Source organism: Panthera uncia, unplaced genomic scaffold, assembly GCF_023721935.1.
Source record: "Panthera uncia isolate 11264 unplaced genomic scaffold, Puncia_PCG_1.0 HiC_scaffold_211, whole genome shotgun sequence".
Taxonomy (NCBI): Eukaryota; Metazoa; Chordata; class Mammalia; order Carnivora; family Felidae; genus Panthera; species Panthera uncia.
The window spans coordinates 14,568-35,288 of NW_026058811.1; the positions used below are offsets into that span (position 1 = coordinate 14,568).

The following is a 20,721-nucleotide window of genomic DNA, read 5'->3' on the forward strand; positions in this document are numbered from 1 at the left end:
ATACGAAAAGGCATTTCTGACTTCTGTGGAAAAACTTACACAGGATCCAGTAACAGTGAGGCCGTGTTTCCTCATGGCAAAAATTGGCCTAGACTAAGTAGCAGCTGCCTTCTTGGGGCATGGCTCTCCAGTTGACCTGTGTCTGTTCCTCCCTTACATCACCTGACCTGCACGGTCAATATCAAATTTATACTGTTAAAGATAGCCCACTTCACTAGAGACTCATCCTTGCAGACAAATGAGTTTGTGACTCCAGGAACAGATCATACCTGCGAATATCTGTGAATCACCAATCATACAAAGCTATTTGTAGTCAATTAGAAACATTTTAAATCCAGTTGATGACATTACAAGTGTCTGGATCTGGCACACAAAAGGCACTCACTAAAGAGTAGTTGCTACTGGGGTGCCTGGGTGGCTCAGTCGGTTAAGCGTCTGACTTCAGCTCAGGTCATGATATCACGGTTTGTGGGTTCGAGCCCCGCGTTGGGCTCTGTGCTGACAGCTCAGAGCCTGGAGCCTGTTTCAGATTCTGTGTCTCCCTCTCTCTCTCCCCCTCCCCTGTTCATGCTCTGTCTCTCTCTGTCTCAAAAATAAATAAACGTTAAAAAAAAATAAAAAAAAAATGTTTAAAACAATTTTTTTTTTAAAGAGTAGATGCTATTAGTAGTAGTAGAAGTAGCATTATTATAACTTAACTGAGGCGTATGTCATCATTTTTAGGGCAGAATTGGGTCAGTGGTGCCTCTAAGAGAAACACAAATGAGACTCTACAAGAGCAGAAATCTTTACTGAATGCCCTTGGAAACAAGATGGGAATTATATCACAACACATACGATTATTTCACGAAACTTCTCAGTACAAATCTCTCCCCAGAGCTCCATCCTTCAGGGTGACAGCTCATTTCATCTCCATCTCTTCCCACCACTCACCGCCGCCCATTTGCCTCTTCTCTCCCCCTTTCCCTGCTTCCCTTCTTTCTCCTGAAAAGCAGTCTGGTCTGCTCTCAGCTTCTGTTATGCTCCTGTTTCCAGGGAAAAGACAGTAGGCAGAGTATTTGTAAATACTTACATTTAGTGTTCTCTTCTTTTGTCTTTATCTCAATTATTAATATTTAAAGAGTAATTATTGAGAAACTGCAGAAATCCTTCATTCTTTGCCAAATATGCCAGAGAAGAGTTTATATAATTTATTTAGACTGGGCTGGATTGATAAGACCTATGATAGAGGCCCGTATAAAGTACATTAGGAGGTGGAGATGGGGGTACAAATGGAGGTAAATCCGTGAAATCCAGGCAATGCCCCACTTCCTCTCACTGCTCTGCTCTCCCAATACGTCACCCACCAACTTCACAATGAGTTCAGAAAAAGGAGTGGGAGTTTCAGGCGAGGAGGATCATTCCTAGCTGGCTTCTGGGAGGAGGAGGGGCCTAAATGACGCTGAGTGGAATTCTGCCATCCAGAGCTTCTTCAGCCCTTCCCTTTCCTTTCATAAATCCCTGCTCAAACCCCTGTCCACCCCCACCCCAATAAATAGGCGGTTTGGTGGGATCTCTTTGCAAACAGACTGGAAGTGTTCTCAGCAGGAAAGCAACTACTCGTTTCACTTCCTTTCCTTTGCCTAGGGGTCTGTGGTGGGTGCAGGCTTAGGCCAAGAGGAATACAAAGCAATCTTTTTCTTTTTTAAATTTTTCTAAATGTTTATTTATTTTTGAGATAGAGAGAGACAGAGCGTGAGCAGGAGAGGGGCAGAGAGAGAGGGAGACACAGAATCCAAAGCAGGCTCCAGGCTCTGAGCTGTCAGCACAGAGCCGGATGCGGGGCTCAAGTCCACAAACCCCGACATCATGACCTGAGCCAAAGTCGAACGCTTAACCGACTGAGCCACCCAGCCGCCCCTAAAGCAATCTTTTGAGAAATACATTAGAGAGTCTTGGAACAACTCTCTGGTTGGGAATTTAAGGACTATGTGTTTCCTGTGTGACTTCAGGCTAGTTCCTTTCCTTCTCTGATTCTCAATTTTCTCTTCAACAAAATGGAGCTGTAATCCTATCTCTGATTACCTCACAAGACTGTTGGAAAACATATGCTGTAAAATGAGGTACTCACAGGGTAGTGTCTCCTTGCTCTAATCCTGCTTTGCCACCCACAGTTACCAAAGTGACATCTCTTCTTTCCATGATACTTGAAGACTCCTTCCCATTGTTTTGAGGGTTTGGCAGTCTTTCCTAGTCTATGTGAAAGTAGTCATAGTTTCTCCCTTGGATGTGGCTATTGTGAGATATAGGTCTAGTTTTTCAGAAAGACCTAGAGATGAAGTCTGTGCCTTTTGACTCAAAGGACCCTGGGCATATCTCCCTCCTTCATTCATTTATTCATTCATTTGATTAGAGGGCAACCATTGTTCATCCAACACACTTTCTTTCAGCCTTTAATCTGCCTGCTGTGATGGGGACAGACTTAAATAAGCAAGTCCAGGGTTCAGGGTTCTAGGAGCTCGGAGTCTTTCAGGGAGGCAGCTGAGTGACCACAGTTTGCAAAACATAAGATAATGGTGGCAAAGCGTCTCTATGAGCTTGCAGTTAAGATGTTGGCCTGAGACTGGTGGATTCATTTCCAAGATAGACTCACATAGCTGCTCAGGAGGCTTTAATTTCTTGCCATGTGGACCTCCCCTTGGTGCTGCTTGAGTGTCCTTAGAACTTGGCTGCTGGCTTCCTCCAGAGCTAGTGATCCAAGAAAGAGCAAGGCATAAAAGGCTGTCTTTTGTGACGTCGCCTTGAAAATCACCCTCCATCATTACCATGATATTCCATAGGTTACACAGACCACCCAATTCATTGTAGGAAGGAGTGGAGAGGAGAAGGGAGAAGAGGAGAATCACTGGGGGCCATCTTGGAGGCTGGTTACAACATGACCCTTGAAAAAATCTTTGGATAACTAAATATTTGGGTACTCTTGGTCCTTTCATGGAAACTCTCTCAGTACTGGTACACTGTCTCTATTCCGCCCCTCATCACACCTGATCTTGAATCTCTGGCCCATCACCACTTTTACATGTGTATAAAAATTCACCCTCGTTAACATAGAGTAAATGGAGGTAGGGTGATATCGAACAAAATGCAACTTTCAGCTGCCTCTGACTCCATTTCTGACACTCCACCACCTTCTGAAAGCTCACTTTCCTGACACTCTATTCCTAGCTCCTTCTCTGATAGAGAGCAGGCTCAACATATCTTTTTGCAGTCCTCCGTGAATTCCGCTAAGTAATGTTTTCTCCACATTATTACGGAAGTGTTTACAAAGTGGGAGTCCAGAGTAGTTAATGACTGTATGAGGAGGAAGGAAAAGCATTGTTAAAGAAGGAACCTCCTTATCCCAGGCTTCTTGCATTCCAATGCTGGGAGTTCCTTAAAGGGAGGAATAGTAGTGGGGTGCCTGGGTGGCTCAGTCGGTTGAGCGTCCGACTTCGGCTCAGGTCACGATCTCGCGGTCCATGAGTTCGAGCCCCGCGTCGGGCTCTGTGCTGACAGCTCAGAGCCTGGAGCCTGCTTCCGATTCTGTGTCTCCCTCTCTCTCTGCCCCTCCCCCGTTCATGCTCTGTCTCTCTCTGTCTCAAAAATAAATAAACGTTAAAAAAAAATTAAAAAAAAAAAAGGGAGGAATAGTAGCTTATGTGACTGGTGAGTTTGCAAGAAGGAATAATATATACAAGGCTCAGCACTTACCTCTCTTTTTTATCCTCTGGCACAAGCCCAGATGAACCTGGCAGATATTTTAGTCCATACTTTGACAACTCAAGTATTATAGGAGATCAGCAACTGTCTGGAGCTGAGTGAGGAAAAGGTCACAGACATATTAGGGAAGGGTATAGGATACTCAAGGTATGTTGATGGTTTTACAGCTATATAACACTGTCAAAACTCACCAAATTGTACACTATAAGTATGTGCAGTTTGTTATGTCAATTATATGTCAATAAATGTGGAAAAAATTAAACAGATAAATGCAGAGAGAATTATGAAAGAATTTTATAATTATGAAAAAGCATTTTATATAATTACAGGATTTTATTATAAAAACCAATGGGAGTCACCTATAAAATTTATATACATGTACATAGAAAATGGGAAAAAATTGCTAACCAATTTAAAAATCTTTCAGATAAAAGCATCATTGTTTTTTAAGTCATTTGTTAAAATTATTATAATTCCACATCTTCCAAATAGTTTGCAAGAAAAACTGACTAATATGATGAAAGATGGATATTTACTAACCTGAATTTCAACAAAAAACAATGGGAATATACAACTGAAAGAGGAAATCAAGTTTTGATATAGTCTTGGGTTTACATATCACCATGAGGCATCTTTTTTAGCTATGACAGCCTCAAAACAAAGCATCCAAATAAGTTGAAATGAGAACAGACATTTAAATTTCTATATCACAAATTATTTTTAAAAAATTTTTAAAGTTTATTTATTTTGAGAGAGAGAGAGAGAGAGCAGGAGGGACAGGCAGAGAGAGAATCCCAAGTACGCTCCGCACGCTGTCAGCGCAGAGCTCCATGTGGCGCTCAAACCCACGAACCTGTGAGATCGTAACCAGAGCCAAAGTCAAGAGTCAGATGTTTAACTGACTGACCCACCCAGGTGCCCCTATTTTTTTTTTTATTATTTTTTTAACGTTTATTTATTTTTGAGACAGAGACAGAGCATGAACGGGGGAGGGGCAGAGAGAGAGGGAGACACAGAATCGGAAGCAGGCTCCAGGCTCTGAGCCATCAGCCCAGAGCCCGACGCGGGGCTCGAACCCACGGACCGTGAGATCGTGACCTGAGCTGAAGTCGGATGCTCAACTGACTGAGCCACCCAGGTGCCCCAAAATCCATTAATTTGAGGTGCCTGACAGGGTCAGTCAGCAGAGCATGCAACTGTATTTTTTTTTTAATTTTTTAAATGTTTATTTATCTTGAGAGAGAGAGAGAGAAACAGAGCATGAGTGGGGGAGGGGCAGAGAGAGAGGGAGACACAGAATCCAAAGCAGGCTCCAGGCTCTGAGCCATCAGCCCAGAGCCCGACGCGGGGTTCGAGCTCACTGACCGTGAGATCGTGACCTGAGCCAAAGTCGGATGCTTAACTGATTGAACCACCCAGGTGCTCCCAGGTGGCCCTATTTTTAAAAAAATTTTTAAATAATGAAATTCATTTAATCACATGGTACTGACTATAATATCATTGCTAACAAAAATATTTTTCTATAACTAGTAGATAAAATAAAAATAATTTAAAATAATGTTAGAAACAATACTTGTAATAGATCAAATAAAACTTTAAATATTTTTTTAAATGTCTGCCTAACTGTACGGCCAAATATTAACAAAGTCATTTGGCCTCAAACATAAGCCATATTCTCTAACTTAGACTTTATTAATGATAAAAATGACATTTTTTATTCAATCAGCATATGAGATATGTTATCGATCTACATATGAAATAGTTCTCAATGGGACCTTCCAGGTGGCTCACTCAGGTTGAATTTCTGACTCTTAGTTTCTGGCTCAGGTCATGATCTCATGGTTTGGTTCATGGGATCAAGCCCGAGTCAGGCTCTAGCCTGGAGCCTGCTAGGGATTCTCTCTCTCCCTCTCTCTCTCTGCCTCTCCCCTGCTCTCTTTCTCTGTCAAAACAAACTTAAAAGGAAAGAAAGAAAGAGAAATACAGTAGTTCCCAACTGAGCAGGGAAAATGTGGGAGTCATTTATTGACCTCCCTGTAATAGTGGTGACATTTTGCTTGATTTTTGAAGACTGGATAGAAGGTCATCAAATAAAAATGTGGGAGAGGGCATTACAGGCAGAAAGAGGAGAATAATAGAAGATATGCAAACATTAAGGAAAGAACCTAGTCCATGAGGGAAATGCATAACTGTGGTATTTAAGATATTTAAGGTATTAACTGTGTATGTTGGAAAGTGGCAGGATAAGAGGCTATTGAGCCAAGCCCTGGGTCTAGATCCACATTAGACATATGTGTCTTGAAAGTAGAGGTTCCCGCTGATTTCCTGGTACTTAGAACAATGTCTCACTGGGGGGGGGGGGGAATAAAAGAACATTTCTATTATGTTTAATGAATTTGAATGTTTCCCTGTGGGTGATAGGGTTTTAGTTCTTCAGCCTTTCTTTTCTTCTGTGAACTAGCCCATATATTTTTTTAAAGTTAGCCAGAGCTGGTTTCTGTTACTGACAATCAAAGAACCCTGCCTGATTCAGTCTCCTCAATATCTCTGCCATGCAGTATATCAAGGGCCTCCAAAGTCCTTTCAGTAGTGGACCAAAGTTCAGAAATCTCTGGGTGTGCAGCCATGGCATTTAAACTAATAAACATGGAAAGTTAAGAGGGCCCATGCATGTACTAGATGGAAGTCCAGTGTGTGTATTTAAGTCAAGTGTGTGGAACATATGAATGAGCAGAAACATTAAACACAACCTTTAGGAAAAGACAACAGCCAAGTGCAAACAAAAAGAAAGCAGAGTATGCATTATTCATATTACAAAATAAACTCAAGGAAAGCAAACTCTATTTAGATCTTTACAAAAGGGAGAGCACTACATAACAAAGTTCATACAAATGGGCCAAATCTCTCCTTACAAGAAGATTAACAACCTTAAATTTCTTTATTATGGAAATAAGAATGAAAATACCTAAACTGAGCAGTCAGATTAAGAAACATGACAAAGAGAAGGGAGTAGACAGAAAGAGAAAAGTGTTTGGCTGCAGGCAGATTCATGTGTGTGGAATAGGGGCATGAAGAAGGGACTCTCAAATGCACAGATCATATGGTCAGAGAGGTTCAAGGACAACCCAAAAAGCTCAGTGTCACAGAAGCAAGGGAAACCGTTTTAATGAAGAAGTAATGAGTTACAGGGGTGCCAGACTGGCTCCGTTGGTGGAGCATGCGGCTCTTGATCTGGGGTTGTGAGTTTCAGCCCCATGTTGGGAGTAGAGATGACTTAAAAATAAAATCTTTTTTTAAAAAAAGAAGTAAGGAGTTGCAGAAATAAAGGAATGATCGGGGCACCTGGGTGGCTCAGTCGGTTGAGCGTCCGACTTAGGCTCAGGTCATGCTCTCGCAGTTTGTGGGTTAGAGCCCCGCGTTGGGCTTTGTGCTGACAGCTCAGAGCCTGGAGCCTGCTTCAGATTCTGTGTCTCCCTCTCTCTCTGCCCCCCCGGCCCCCGGCTCACACTCTGTCTCTCTCTCTCCTTCAAAAATAAATAAACATTAAAAAAAAATTTTTTAAAGGAATGATCAATAGTATCCAATGCAAAAGAGAGATCCAATAAGAAAATTACTTAAATTACTACAGAATTTGGCAGTTACTAGTAAGAAGTCACCAGGGTTTCTTCTGCACTTCCCACAGAAAGGAAAGACTTTTGCAGAATTCAAAGAAAGGTCATTGAGGCAGTGGCCAGTTCTTATGTTTGCCATTCAGCATCTCATTAGCCTTCTTATGGTAAGTGTGCTCCAATTTTTCTATGAAAGAGACATCACTTCTTTCTTCAGCCATGTGATTTGGGTGAAGCAGACACACCTCTATGTCCAGGGGTTGATTTGACAGACTATGGGCTGGATAACTTAATGCTCTTTCCAACCCTCTTCTCCCTTGCCTGCCTCACCTGTACTCAGTTTCCCAACCACCTTAAAGTGAGCAGTGGCAATGTGATCTATGGCGCCAAAGAGACATGATATCTAGACAGACATGATAACTAGAACGGGAACATCCATCTTTAAAAAAAATTTTTTTTTTAATGTTTATTTATTTTTGAGAGAGACAGAGACAGAATGCGAATGGGTTAGGGGCAGAGAGAGAGGGAGACACAGAATCCAAAGCAGGCTCCAGGCTCCAAGCCGTCAGCACAGAGCCCGATGTGGGGCTCGAACTCACAGAGCCGTGAGATCATGACCTGAGCTGAAGTCAGACACTCAACCGACTGAGCCACCCAGGCACCCCTGGAGCATTCATCTTTTGGAAAAAGTGGAAGGATCAAGAGAACCACAGCTCTACCTGTCTGAAACCATGGAAGCATGGGATGACACCAGTAGCTGTGTGATCCCAGACTTTCTGTGCTATGAGAAATATAAACCCCTGTCCTCCTGTCCCTTGTCCCCTGTAAATTCTGTTCTCATCGCTGAATTAATCTCTGTTGTAGAAGACCTGTGACTTATGATGATGCTGACCTTGCCCCTGGTTCCGGAGGTGGCTGTGTGACTCAAGCCCATGGCAGTTCATGCAGTACATTTTCTTGATGACAGCGAATTGCTCAGGGATGGGCACCCAGAGCAAAGTCAGGACAATTAGAGCCAAAGAAACTCAGTTTCTAGGATGTTCGTGTAAACTGTCATAGAAGCATATTTCTCTTTTCCTGCAGTAACTGAGCAAGAGATGGTGTGTAGGTGGAGCTGTGGCAGCATCTTGCCACCATGAAGGGAGAATCTGTCTGAGACTCAAGCTAGCATGGAAGAAGCTGAGCCCAGAGATGAAGAAAAGAGAAACTGGGTTCTGAGGACATAGCTTGAGATTTATTCAAGCCTTATTTGGGGTCACCCCTACGCCTGGAGTTTTCATATGTGAGTCAATAAATTTTCTTTTAGTTTAAGCCAGTTAGTCTTGGGGTTTCTGTAAATGAAATTGAAAATGATTGTATTTTCCAGTGATGGCTGCATCAATATATTTATCCCACTGCACCAGTGCTTTTCTTGCAATGACTGATATCCTTTCCACCAAGGTGGGGTCTGTGTTCCCACCCCTTGAGTCTGGGTGGGGCTTGTGACTGCCCTGACCAGTGGAGGATGGTACAGTGATGCTATGTGACTTCTGAGGCTAAGACGTAAAAAGGTACAGATTCCATCTCTCTCTTTCTGTCTCTCTTCCAATGTTCACCTTTGTAACCCACCCAGTATCTTGTGAGGAAACCTAATCCACTTAGAGAAGCCATGTGTAGCTGCAACCCACAAGCCCAGCTAAGGTCTCAGCTGAGAGCCAGAATCTATCACTAGATGTGGGTGAATGAGCCTTCAGATGATGCCAGCCTCCAGTCTTCAAGTCTTCCAGCTAAGACTGAGACATCACAGAACAGAGAGGCAAGCCATTCTGGTGGTGCCCTGTGGTGCCCTCTCTGATGTCCTGACCCATAAAAAATGTGAAAGGTAATATATGATTATCATTGTTTTCATGCAAACTAAGTTTTAGGATAATTTGTCCTACAGTAATAGTTAAACTAATACAGAGTTCTAATTAATAGAATTCATCTTCTATGTGAGAGTGGTTTAAGAAGAATAGTGGAATGAGAAATAAGATTGCAGAGTGTGAGGAGTGAGTTGAAGATGAAGAACAAGATCTGGAAAGTAAGCTATTCTGGAAAATGTCCGTGAAATCATGTCTGTGGGATTAGGAAAGGACTAAAAAACAAGTCTGAATCCAAAGCAAACAGCAGCCTTCATACTTCCGCTCATCATCAGAGGGCCAAGGCTCTAAGTTTAAAGAGTCCACGAGGAGGATCTTTGGCTAACAGGTTCTGTGCATTCCTCTGGATTCCATGGGGCATTAAGCATCACAGGTGGATCGGAGAAACCCTCAAGAAGAAGCCATTTATTTGAGAGGGATTGTCTATTCAAAACCTCTAGCAGACTCCACCGCCTACGATAAAGATCAAGCTCTTCCACCTGGCATTCAAGGGCTTCCTTGACATTTCTGTTTCCCAACTTCTCCTTCACATGCTCCACACTCCAGTAGAACCACAGCACTACAAACAGCACTACTTGATATTCTCCAAAGTGCCCTTCACTCTGCCACCTCTGAGCCTTTGCCCTAATGGGGAAAGAGCTCTGGGGCACTAGCTGTGGTGAGAGGGCTCTTGAGAGCCTGTATTGGTTCTCACCTTGCCAAAGTCAAGAAGTTTCCTGGAGAGAGGGACCAACTATGTGTGGTCATAGGGCCTCCATTCTTCTTCTCATATAATTTTTAAATACTTTACTTACGGGAGTATGATTTACATAGAATAAGATGCATAGACCTTAAGTGTACAGTTCTTTGAGTTTTGACAGTGGTAACCACCCAGGTGAATAGAATATTAGAATATTTCTATCACTCAAAAAAATTCCCTCATTCTCCTGTCCCTTTCTAGTCAACCCTTGTGTAGCTCCCCTCCCTGCCCCCAGAAAACAACTACTCTGATTTCTTTTTCTTTTCTTTTTTAATGTTTATTTATTTTTGAGAGAGATAGAGATAGAGAGAGAGAGAGAGAGAGAGAGAGAGAGAGAGAACCAGAGAGGAAGGGGCAGAGAGAGAGGGAGGCACAGAATCTGAAGCAGGCTCCAGGCTCTGAGCTGTCAGCACAGAACCCAACCTTGGGCTCAAACTCACAAACCGCGAGATCATGACCTAAGCTGAAGTCGGACGCTGAACCAACTGAGTCACCCAGGCGCCCCAACTACTCTGATTTCTATTACCAGAGATTAGTTTTGACTCCCTTTGAATTTTTTTTAGGATTTTTTTATTTTTAAGTAATCTGTACACCCAATGCGGGGCTCAAACTCACAACCCCAAGATCAAGAGTTGCACACTTGGGTGGCTCAGTTGGTTAAGCGTCCAACTCTTGGTTTCAGCTCCGGTCATGATCTCATGGTTTGTGGATTCGAGCCACGCATTGAATATCTATGCTGACAGTGAGGAGCCTGCTTGGGATTCTCTCTCTGCCCCCTTCCATGCTCTCTCTCTCTCTCAAAATAAGTAAATAAACTTAAAAAAGAAAGAAAGAAAGAAAGAAAGAAAGAAAGAAAGAAAGAAAGAAAAAAAAAAAGAGTCGCAAGCTCTACTGACCGAGCTGGCCAGGTGCCCCTAGTTTGGCCTCTCTTTGAACCTCGTATAAATGGAATCACGCCATATACATTCTGTGTCATGCTTCTTTCCCTCAACATAATGTTTCTGAGATTCATCTGTGTTTTGCGTGCGCCAGTCATTTGTTCCTTTTTCTTGCTGAGTAGCATGCCATTGTGTGAATACAACACAATCTGTTAATTCATTTCCTTGTAGATGGACAATTGGAGTTGTTTGCAGTTTTTAACTATTGTGAATAAAGATACTATGAACATTCTTGAACATTTCTAGTGAACATTGGTTTTTATTTCCTAGGAGGGGAATTGCTGGGTCATTAGACAAGTGAATATTTGACTTTATAAGAAACTGCTAGATGGTTATTCCAAGTAGTTGTGCCATTTCATGCTCTCACCAGCAGTGCACGGGAGTTCCAGTTGCTCTATCCTTGCCAATATTTGGTATCGTCAGTCTTTTGGAGTTGTCAGTGGGTGTGAAATTGTATCGCATTATGGTTTTAATATGTATTTCCCTGATGACTAAAGACGCTGAGAACCTTTCTTGTGCTTATTCATCTTATTCATATATTATCTTTTGCGAAGTGTCTATTCAAGTCTTTTTTGCTATTTTTTAAATTGATTTGTACCTGCAGCATTCTTTGTTGCCAGGGTTATAGACACAGAATCCAGAAGCCCACCTGGAATTCACCGGGCCCTGGCACACAGGTTCAAGGCCAGGTGTCTATTATCAAAGCATCTGAATCTACTTAGGAGTCAGGCTACACAGAATTATGCAAGTGTTTCAAATTGTGTCATTTGGCATTGGACGTGACACCCGGACAAAGGGCAGAAATCCTGAATATTATATTATAGTGGTGGTTCTCAACCATGGATACACATTATAATCACCTAGGGAGCTCTCATACCCCCGAGATTCTGATTTAACTGGTAGAGGTGCACAGTCTGGGCATTTAGAGTTTTAAAAGCTTTCCGGATGATTCTAATATGCAGCCAAGGTTGAGAATCACTTATCTAAAAGGAAAAGCATTCATTCATTACTGGGCATCTGCTATGCTATTTTTGCTAAGCTGTCAAGCTAATTTACACAAAATTTTAAGCCTCTTTTTCACATAGGTAAGTGGTTTGGAGAAGCCAGAGATTTTAATTTATTTATCAGTATCAAGTATCAAACTGCAGAAAATGGACCGTGATCAGTTACTTCTCTTCCTTGGCTTTGTAATTTTCTCAAGGCCTCATCTCATTTATAATAATCCTGTTTGAAATGAGGATTTAGTCTTCACAGTTCTAGACACATTCACACAGCAGTTAACAGGAGAGATGTAAGAATCATCTTTATTCTTGTCTTAAGCTGATGTGGAGACATCCCATGTATCTGTAACTAATTGCCAAGTTCCATCCCACCAAAAGCCAGATTTCCAATTTGGAAAAGGTTATGCCAAAGTTATAATCTAGGGTAAGGGTTAGCAAACTGTGGCCAGTAGCCAAATCCTTCCCATAGGCTAAATGTAGTCTACTGATTGTTTTGTAAATGATGCAAAACTGTGAACTAGAAATGGTTTTTACATTAAAAAATAATTATTTATTTTTCAAGGAGACAGAGAGAGAGACAGAGCATGAGTGGGGGAGGGGCAGAAAGAGAGGGAGACAGAATCCGAAGGGGCTCTGGGTTCTGAGCTGTCAGCACAGAGACAGATGCAGGGCTCCAACTCATGAGCTGTGAGATCATGACCTGAACCAAAGTTAAAAGTTGGACACTCAACTGACTGAGCCACCCAGGAGCCCCTCAAAAGTCTTTTTGAAAGAGTAATAACATTTATTTGAAAGAATTCATGGTTATTTGTCCAATAAAATATTTAGAATCTTTATAAAAGCATTTCATTATTTTGTGGGTGAGTAAAACACTACAGATATTTTTGATGATTGAAATTTTGCCTGCATGGTATTTTGCAGTGTTTTATTATGGAGAGGCTGCTTTCCTTGTTGTATTCTTCCTTCTTACGATAGATCCACATATTCATATCTATGCATTCATGGGGCCATGAACATGTCTTTCTAGGGATGCCTTTCTTGATGTTCATCCCTTTATGATGAAGAAGGGAGGTGGGGGAGAAGGAAGAAGTTTCTGGTAGGCAGCAGCAAACCATCATTGCAAGCAAGGTAAAGACTACAAAGAATCCCATAAGCAGGATTTGTTCTGTGGTTTCCCAGTTCGCACAGTTAGTCCTGGCACCATGTATCCTGCATATCCACATAGTTCTCCAAGATTACTTCACTGTGGGAATCTCCTAGTTATGGTTGCCACTTCTCTTCCCAGGCTAAAGCCACCACAGAGCAGTGAAAACTTAGGGGGTCCCCTTCAGGCTATCATGGTCCTAAATGGTACCTGTTATTTGCAGGGGGCTCAGGAGTATATTTAGCTTTTAGTGTTCTTGATGTGGCTGTGGCTTGTTTCCAGTCTCCAGGCAGGCTTGCAATGAGATGTGTTATCCACCTGGGTGGTCTGGTACAAAGTACAGCCAAGGGAGGGGTCAAAAGAATTTCATAAGGCTGAATAAATAGGCTTGGCAGGTCTTTCTCTAGAATTCCTTTTGTAGATCCAGTTCTTCCAGCTGGAATGGATGTGCTGGTAATGGAATCCAATCTTGGCCTGGAAGCCCGCTGAGGCCCATGGTCTTTTAAATTGCAGTTTGCATGTATATTGTAATTGGAAATGGCTCCACTATTGAAGGCTGTCTTGTTACAAAGTTTACTCAGTCCCTGCTTTGCAGGCTACTTGCCAGAGTTTTGGGGGTGACACAGAATATGTGGTTGAAATTTGACATGAGGGGCGCCTGGATGGCTTAGTCAGTTAAGTGTCTGACTTCGGCTCAGGTCATGACCTCGCAGTTTGTGAGTTCGAGCCCCGCATCGGGCTCTGTGCTGCCAGCTCAGAGCCTGGAACCTGCTTCAGATTCTGTGTCTTCCTCTTTCTCTGCCCCTCCCCTGCTCACACTCTGTCTCTCTCTGTCTCTCAATAATAAATAAATGTTAAAAAAAATTTAGAAAAAATTTGACATGAAAGTTTTTACACACATGTTGGAAAGTTAGTCCTTTAAAGTAAGAATCTTGCTCTGTACCCCTACATCATTGGTTCTCAAACTAGACCACATCCTGAGATTGCCTAGGGAACCCATGCCTGGGTGCCTCCCTCAGAGATTCTAGTCTAATTGGTCTCTGATATGACCTGGCCATCAGGAATGTCAAAAGTTCCCTAAGCGATTTCAACGTACAAACAAATTCATGAACCACCGATTGCATTCTCATGACTCAGTCATTTTTGGACTAAAGTTTCAAGATCCTGTGAATGAGATAAATTCTAAGGGTTAATATCATTTTCTTCTGAATAAAGTAAGATTTAAAAACCAGAGCTGCCTTATTTTTTCCAGCAGAATGTCAGTAGAGCTCAAAGTGGGAAGTCAAAGTGAGCATGGTCTGACAAGCCTTGTTACAAGAAGAACCTTTTTTTAATAGACTTATAAAAGACTTAAACCCAAACCGAATGATATCAAAACAAACCACAGATGTGTGGGCCACATTTTAATTCCTACAATGATGGTGTATAGGTGGTGAGAGGGTGGGCTTTGGAGTTAGAGGTCCACAATTATAGTTCTGGGTTTTCTGATTGAGCCAAGATACAGAACAGCATGGAAGGGATTTTTTTGTGTCTCATGTCCATGAAATACAGCCAGATCAACACTAAATCATCCTGCACACATAGAAAACTGATTTGAGGATTAACACAACAATCTGCACAACCTGAACCACAGAGCTCAGCAGGTACGCGGGGCAGAGAGGTGAACTGGGGGAGAGAGAAGCTGCGAAGGGCAGGGAACTGTTTTTGCTTGTGGAGAAAGGATGGAGACGGGAGGGGATGGGGAGAATATGGGAAAAGCATTCCCAACCCCCCTCCCCCCCACCCCCCCACCCCCGCCAAAGCAGCTGGAGAGAGAGAGTGGAAAAGTGGAAACAGCCACAGGGACTGAACTAAAAAGGGAGAAAGGAGAAAGGAGAGGGTTTAAATTCCATTAAGATTCAATAAACAGGGGGGTGCAGAGTCTGAAACTCTGCAGCTCGATAACTGGTGGTGCTCTGGTGGGAAGGGCAAATCACCAGGAGTAGAGTGAAGTCCAGGGTCTTTGGTCCATGAGAGGAGAGGTGGTTCCCCTGCTAGGAGGACATCTGGCAGAGGCTCTGTGGACCCGGGAGAACATCCACATTCGCTGGTACTGAAACAAGGTCCTTGGGGGGTGAAGCCTGGGTGCCAGATGTGTGTCGTGATTTGCCATAATCCCTGAAACACTGCTGCCACACGATTGTGTGAACTTTTTCTGGGGTGGACTGGCACCTGGCCACAGTCTCTGGGCATTGGCAGCAGCACAGTCCTGCAAACGTTCCTGGGTGTGGCTGGCACCCGGCCATTGCTAGGTGAGACCCTCCTGCAGAGGGGAAGAATGGGTCAAAGCCTCAGTCCCTCAGAAATAAGGGGTCGGGAAACACAGCCGCATCTGAGATAAAACTCAGGAGGGAGGTGCTGCCTGGGGCTTGGTCACGGACAGTGTAAAAGTGGAGTGGATGAAAGTTGAAGACAAAGGATGGGTACGTGATTGCTGATCTGGAGAACTGAGTTCTGATACTAGAGACTGGGTAGTGGGATGGCGCCATTTTCACTGCTCCCACACACGCGCATGTGCACCTACAAGCACCACAACAATCCACCCCAGTAAGTTAAGTAGCGCCATCTAGTGGAGAACAAAGCCATTACACTAATCCCTACCCAACTGGGTCAACCTCACTCTTCAGGAACACAAGTCTCTCTGCCTGCTTAATTTACGGACTGTAAAGCACTTCATAGTTTGACTTCTAGGGTAAAATGAAGTAATTTCAATCCTATTTCAGTCTGTTTGCTGGTCCATATATTCAATTTTCTTTTTTTTCTCTTTGTTTCTTTTCTTTTTCTTGAATACAGAAACAATTTATTTTTATTTTCAATTTTTATTAAAAATATTTTTCTTTAATTTTTTCTACTATATTTTTTACTTTTGTGTAAATTTTTTCAAATTCTATTTTACTTCCGTCATTTCATTTTGTTCTATTTCATTGTATTTTTTCAAATTATCAAATGATTTCCTTTTTCTTTTTTCTTTCCCCTTTTTTCTCTAATCTATTTAAGCCCCTTTCAACACCCAGACCCAACACACCTAGCATCATTTAACTGATTTTTTTTGTGAGTGTTTGTTGTTTTTAATTTTTTAATTTTAATTTTTTAAAATTTTAATTAAAAAATTTTTTTTCCGGGGCCCCTGGGTGGCTCAGTCGGTTAAGCGTCCAACTTTAGCTCAGGTCATGATCTCACGGTCCGTGAGTTCGAGCCCCGCGTCAGGTTCTGTGCTGACAGCTCAGAGCCTGGAGCCTGTTTAAGATTCTGTGTCTCCCTCTCTCTCTGCCCCTCCCCTGTTCATACTCTGTCTCTCTGTGTCTCAAAAATAAAAAATAAAATAAAATAAAATAAAATGTTAAAAAAAATTAAAAAAAATTTTTTTTCCTCATTAATTCCTTTTCTCCCTTCAAAATGATGAAACGAAGGAATTCACCCCAAAAGAAAGAGCAGGAAGAAACAACAGCCAGGGACTTAACTAACACAGATACAAGCAAGATGTCTGAACCAGAATTTAGAATCATGATAATAAGAATACTAGCTGGAGTCAAAAATAGATTAGAATCCCTTTCTGCAGAGATAAAAGAAGTAAAAGCTAGTCAGAATGAAATAAAACATGCTATAACTGAGCTGTAATCTCCAATGGATGCCATGGCGGCTAGGATGGATGAGGCAGAGCAGAGAATCAACGATATAGAGGACAAACTTATGGAGAATAATGAAGCAGGAAAAAAGAGGGAGACTAAGGCAAAAGAGCATGATTTAAGAATTAGAGAAATCAGTGACTCATCAAAAAGGAACAACATCAGAATCCTAGGGGTCCCAGAGGAGGAAGAGAGAGTAATAGGGGTAGAAGGGTTATGTGAGCAAATCATAGCGGAAAACTTTCCTAACCTGTGGGAAGACAAAGACATCAAAATCCAGGAAGCACAGAGGACTCCCATTGGATGCAAAAAAACCGACCATCAACAATGCATATCATAGTCAAATTCACAAAATACTCAGGCAAGGAGAGAATCATGAAAGCAGCAAGGGGAAAAAGTCCTTAAACTACAAGGAAGACAGATCAGGTTTGCAGCAGACCTATCCACAGAAACTTGGCAGGCCAGAAAGGAGTGGCAGGATATATTCAATGTACTGAATCGGAAAAATATGCAGCCAAGAATTCTTTATCTGGCAAGGCTGTCATTCAAAATAGAAGGAGAGATAAAAAGTTTCCCAGACAAACAAAAATTAAAGGAGTTTGTGACCACTAAACCAGCCCTGCAAGAAATTTTAAGGGGGACTCTCTGAGGGGAGAAAAGATGAAAATACATACATACATACATACATACATACACACATAAATACCAAAAGCAACAAAGACTAGAAAGGACCAGAGAACACCACCAAACTCCAACTCTACAAGTAACATAATGGCAATAAATTCATATCTTTCAGTACTCACTCTAAACATCAATGGACTCAATGCTGCAATCAAAAGACATAGGGTAACAGAATGGATAAGAAAACAAGATCCGTCTATATGCTGTTTACAAGAGACCCACTTTAGACCTAAAGACACCTTCAGATTGAAAGTGAGTGGATGGAGAAAAGTCAACAAAAGAAAGCCAGAGTAGTCACACTTATATCAGACAATCTAGACTTTAAAATAAAGACTGTAACAAGAGATGAAGAAGGGCATTATATCATAATTAAGGGGTCTATCCACCAAGAAGATCTAACAATTGTAAACATTTATGCTCCAAATGTGACAGCACCCAAATATATAAATCAATTAATTACGAACATAAAGAAACTCATTGATACTAATACCATAATAGTAGGGGACTTCAACACCCCACTTACACCAATGGACAGATCATCTAATCAGAAAATCAATAAGGAAACAATGGCTTTGAATGACACATTGGACCAGATGGACTAAACCAATATATTCAGAACATTTCATCCTAAAGCAGGGGAATATACATTCTTCTCCAGTGCACATGGAACGTTTTCCAGAATAGACCACACACTGGGACACAAATCAGCCCTCAAGTACAAAAAGATCGAGATCATACCATGCATATTTTCAGACCACAACACTATGAAACTTGAAATCAACCACAAGAAAAATTTAGAAAGGTAACAAATACTTGGAGACTAAAGAACATCCTACTAAAGAATGAATGGGCTAACCAAGAAGTTAAAGAGGAAATTAAAAAACACATGAAAGCCAATGAAAATGATAACACCACAGTCCAAAATCTCTGGGACACAGCAAAGGCGGTGATAAGAGGGAAGTATATAGCAATCCAGGCCTTCCAAAGGAAGGAAGAAAGGTCTCAGATACACAACCTAACCTTACACCTTAAAGAGCTGGGAAAAGAATAGCAAATAAAACCCAAAACCAGCAGAAGACAGGAAATCACAAAGATTACAGCAGAAATTAATGCTATCTAAACCAAAAAAACAAAAACAAAAAACAAAAAACAGTAGAGCAGATCACTGAAAGCAGAAGCTGGTTCTTTGAAAGAATTAATAGGGGCACCTGGGTGGCTCAGTTGGTTAAGCGGCCAACTTTGGCTTGGGTCATGATCTCGTGGTCCGTGAGTTCAAGCCCCACGTCAGGCTCTGTGCTGACAGCTCAGAGCCTGGAGCCTGTTTCAGATTCTGCATTGCCCTCTCTCTGACCCTCCCCCTTTCATGCTCTGTCTCTCCCTGTCTCAAACCTCCTCTTTTCATGCTCTGTCTCTTCCTGTCTCAAAAATAAATAAAACGTTAAAAAAATTTTTTTGAAAGAATTAACAAAATTGATAAACCACTAGCCAGTTCAATCAGAACAGTTCTGGGTTTTCTACTTAGGAGCTCTGGGATCTTTAATGAGTCATTTGGCCTCTCTGAAGTCTGGTTTATTCATCCCTGAAATCACTGTAACAATGGTTACTGTAGAGGCTTTTTGCAAAGATTAAATATGTTGACATGTACTATGCTTTTAATTATAACACACGACAATTATGCTATCATTATTATTGATTAAAAAATAGGAATATTTGGGGCGCCTGGGTGGCTCGGTTGGTTAAGCGTCCGACTTCGGCTCAGGTCATGATCTCAAGGTCTGTGAGTTCAAGCCCCGTGTCAGGCTCTGTGCTGACAGCTCAGAGCCTGGAGCCTGTTTCAGATTCTGTGTCTCCCTCTCTCTCTGCCCCTCCCCTGTTCATGTTCTGTCTCTCTGTCTCAAAAATAAACGTTAAAAAAAAATTTAAAAAAAAAAGGAATATTTGTTATCTGGGCAGCATCCAACTCACCCCAACCCGTGTTTAATGAGCATCTTGAAAAACTTTTTTTTGGGGCGCCTGGGTGGCTCAGTTGGTTAAGCATCCGACTTCGGCTCAGGTCATGATCTCGCGGTTTGTGAGTTCGAGCCCCATGTCGGGCTTTGTGCTGACAGCTCAGAGCCTGGAGCCTGCTTCGGATTCTGTGTCTCCTCTCTCTGCCCTTCCCCAACTTGTGCTCTGTCTCTCCATGTCTCTCAAAAAATAAATAAATGTAAAAATTAAAAAAATATTAAAAAAAAAAGAAAAACTTTTTTTTTTAATGTCTTTATTTTGAGAGAGACCGAGTGTGAGCAAGGGGAGGGGCAGAGAGAGAGGGAGATACGGAATCTGAAGCAGGCTCCAGGCTCTGAGTTGTCAGTACAGAGCCTGACATGGGGCTTGAATGCATGGACTGTGAGATTAATGAGCATCTTTGATGTAATATTCCTATACATATCAATTTTATTTTCATAATTTCTTTGTTTTTATAGCAGAAATTGCAAACATACCCCAAAGCAGAAAGAATCATATAATTCAGTGCTTCTCAAGCTTTAGTGTTTCTATGATTCACCTGGGGAGCCTGTTAAACTGCAAATTCTGATTGAGTAAATTTGCAGTGGGGGCCTGAGACTCTGCATTTCTAAAAGGATTCCCTGTGACACTCAGGTCTGCTGACCATAAATACCATACATATGTGTGGCTATCACAAAAGACCTTAGTCTGGGGGGCTTAAACAACAGAGATTGAATCCTCACGATTCTGGAGGCTGGGAAGTCTGAGACCGGGATGCCAGAATGGTCTAGGTCTGGTGAGAACCCTCTTATTGGCTTGCAGACTGCTCTTTTTGCTGCATCTTCCCATGGCAGAGAGAAGAAGCTGTGATATCTCTTCCTGTGCATATAAGGGCACAAATCCCATCATGGGGGCTCTACCCTCATGATTTCCTCTGAACCTAATTAACTCCCAAAGGTACCACCTCCTAATACTATGGTGTTGGGAGTTAGGGTTTTAGCATAAGAATTTTATTTTTAAAAATTTTAAATATTTATTTCTGAGAGAGACAGAGCACAAGTGGGGGAGAGGAAGATAGAGAGGGAGACGCTGAATCTGAAGCAGGCTCCAGGCTCTGAGCTGTCACACAGTGCCTGACGCTGGGCTCGAACCCACGAACCCTGAGACCATGACCTGAGCCAAAGTCGGACACTCAACTGACTGAGCCACCCAGGTACCCCAAGAATTTTAGAGAGTCACGAACATACAGTCCATAACACAAGGGTGAACTGTACTTCTGAGCACTATTATTCAACTTCAACAGTAGTTAATTCCTGGCCAGTT

At 42.1% G+C, this 20,721-nt stretch overlaps 1 long non-coding RNA gene across 2 annotated transcripts in view; it reads right to left on the reverse strand.

The window, feature by feature from the left end:
• The window catches only part of LOC125917628 (uncharacterized), a 55,711-nt gene that overhangs the window by 14,538 nt on the left and 20,452 nt on the right, over positions 1 to 20,721 (reverse strand). Inside the window, exons 2-3 of one of the 2 annotated variants that reach the window (XR_007456247.1) lie at positions 3,730 to 3,832; positions 1,895 to 2,727 (exon numbers count right to left, since the gene is read on the reverse strand). This is a non-coding gene — a long non-coding RNA (uncharacterized LOC125917628). Of the gene's footprint in view, positions 1 to 1,894; positions 2,728 to 3,729; positions 3,833 to 20,721 lie in introns of those variants that run through there. The other variant, XR_007456246.1, reaches the window with a different exon arrangement.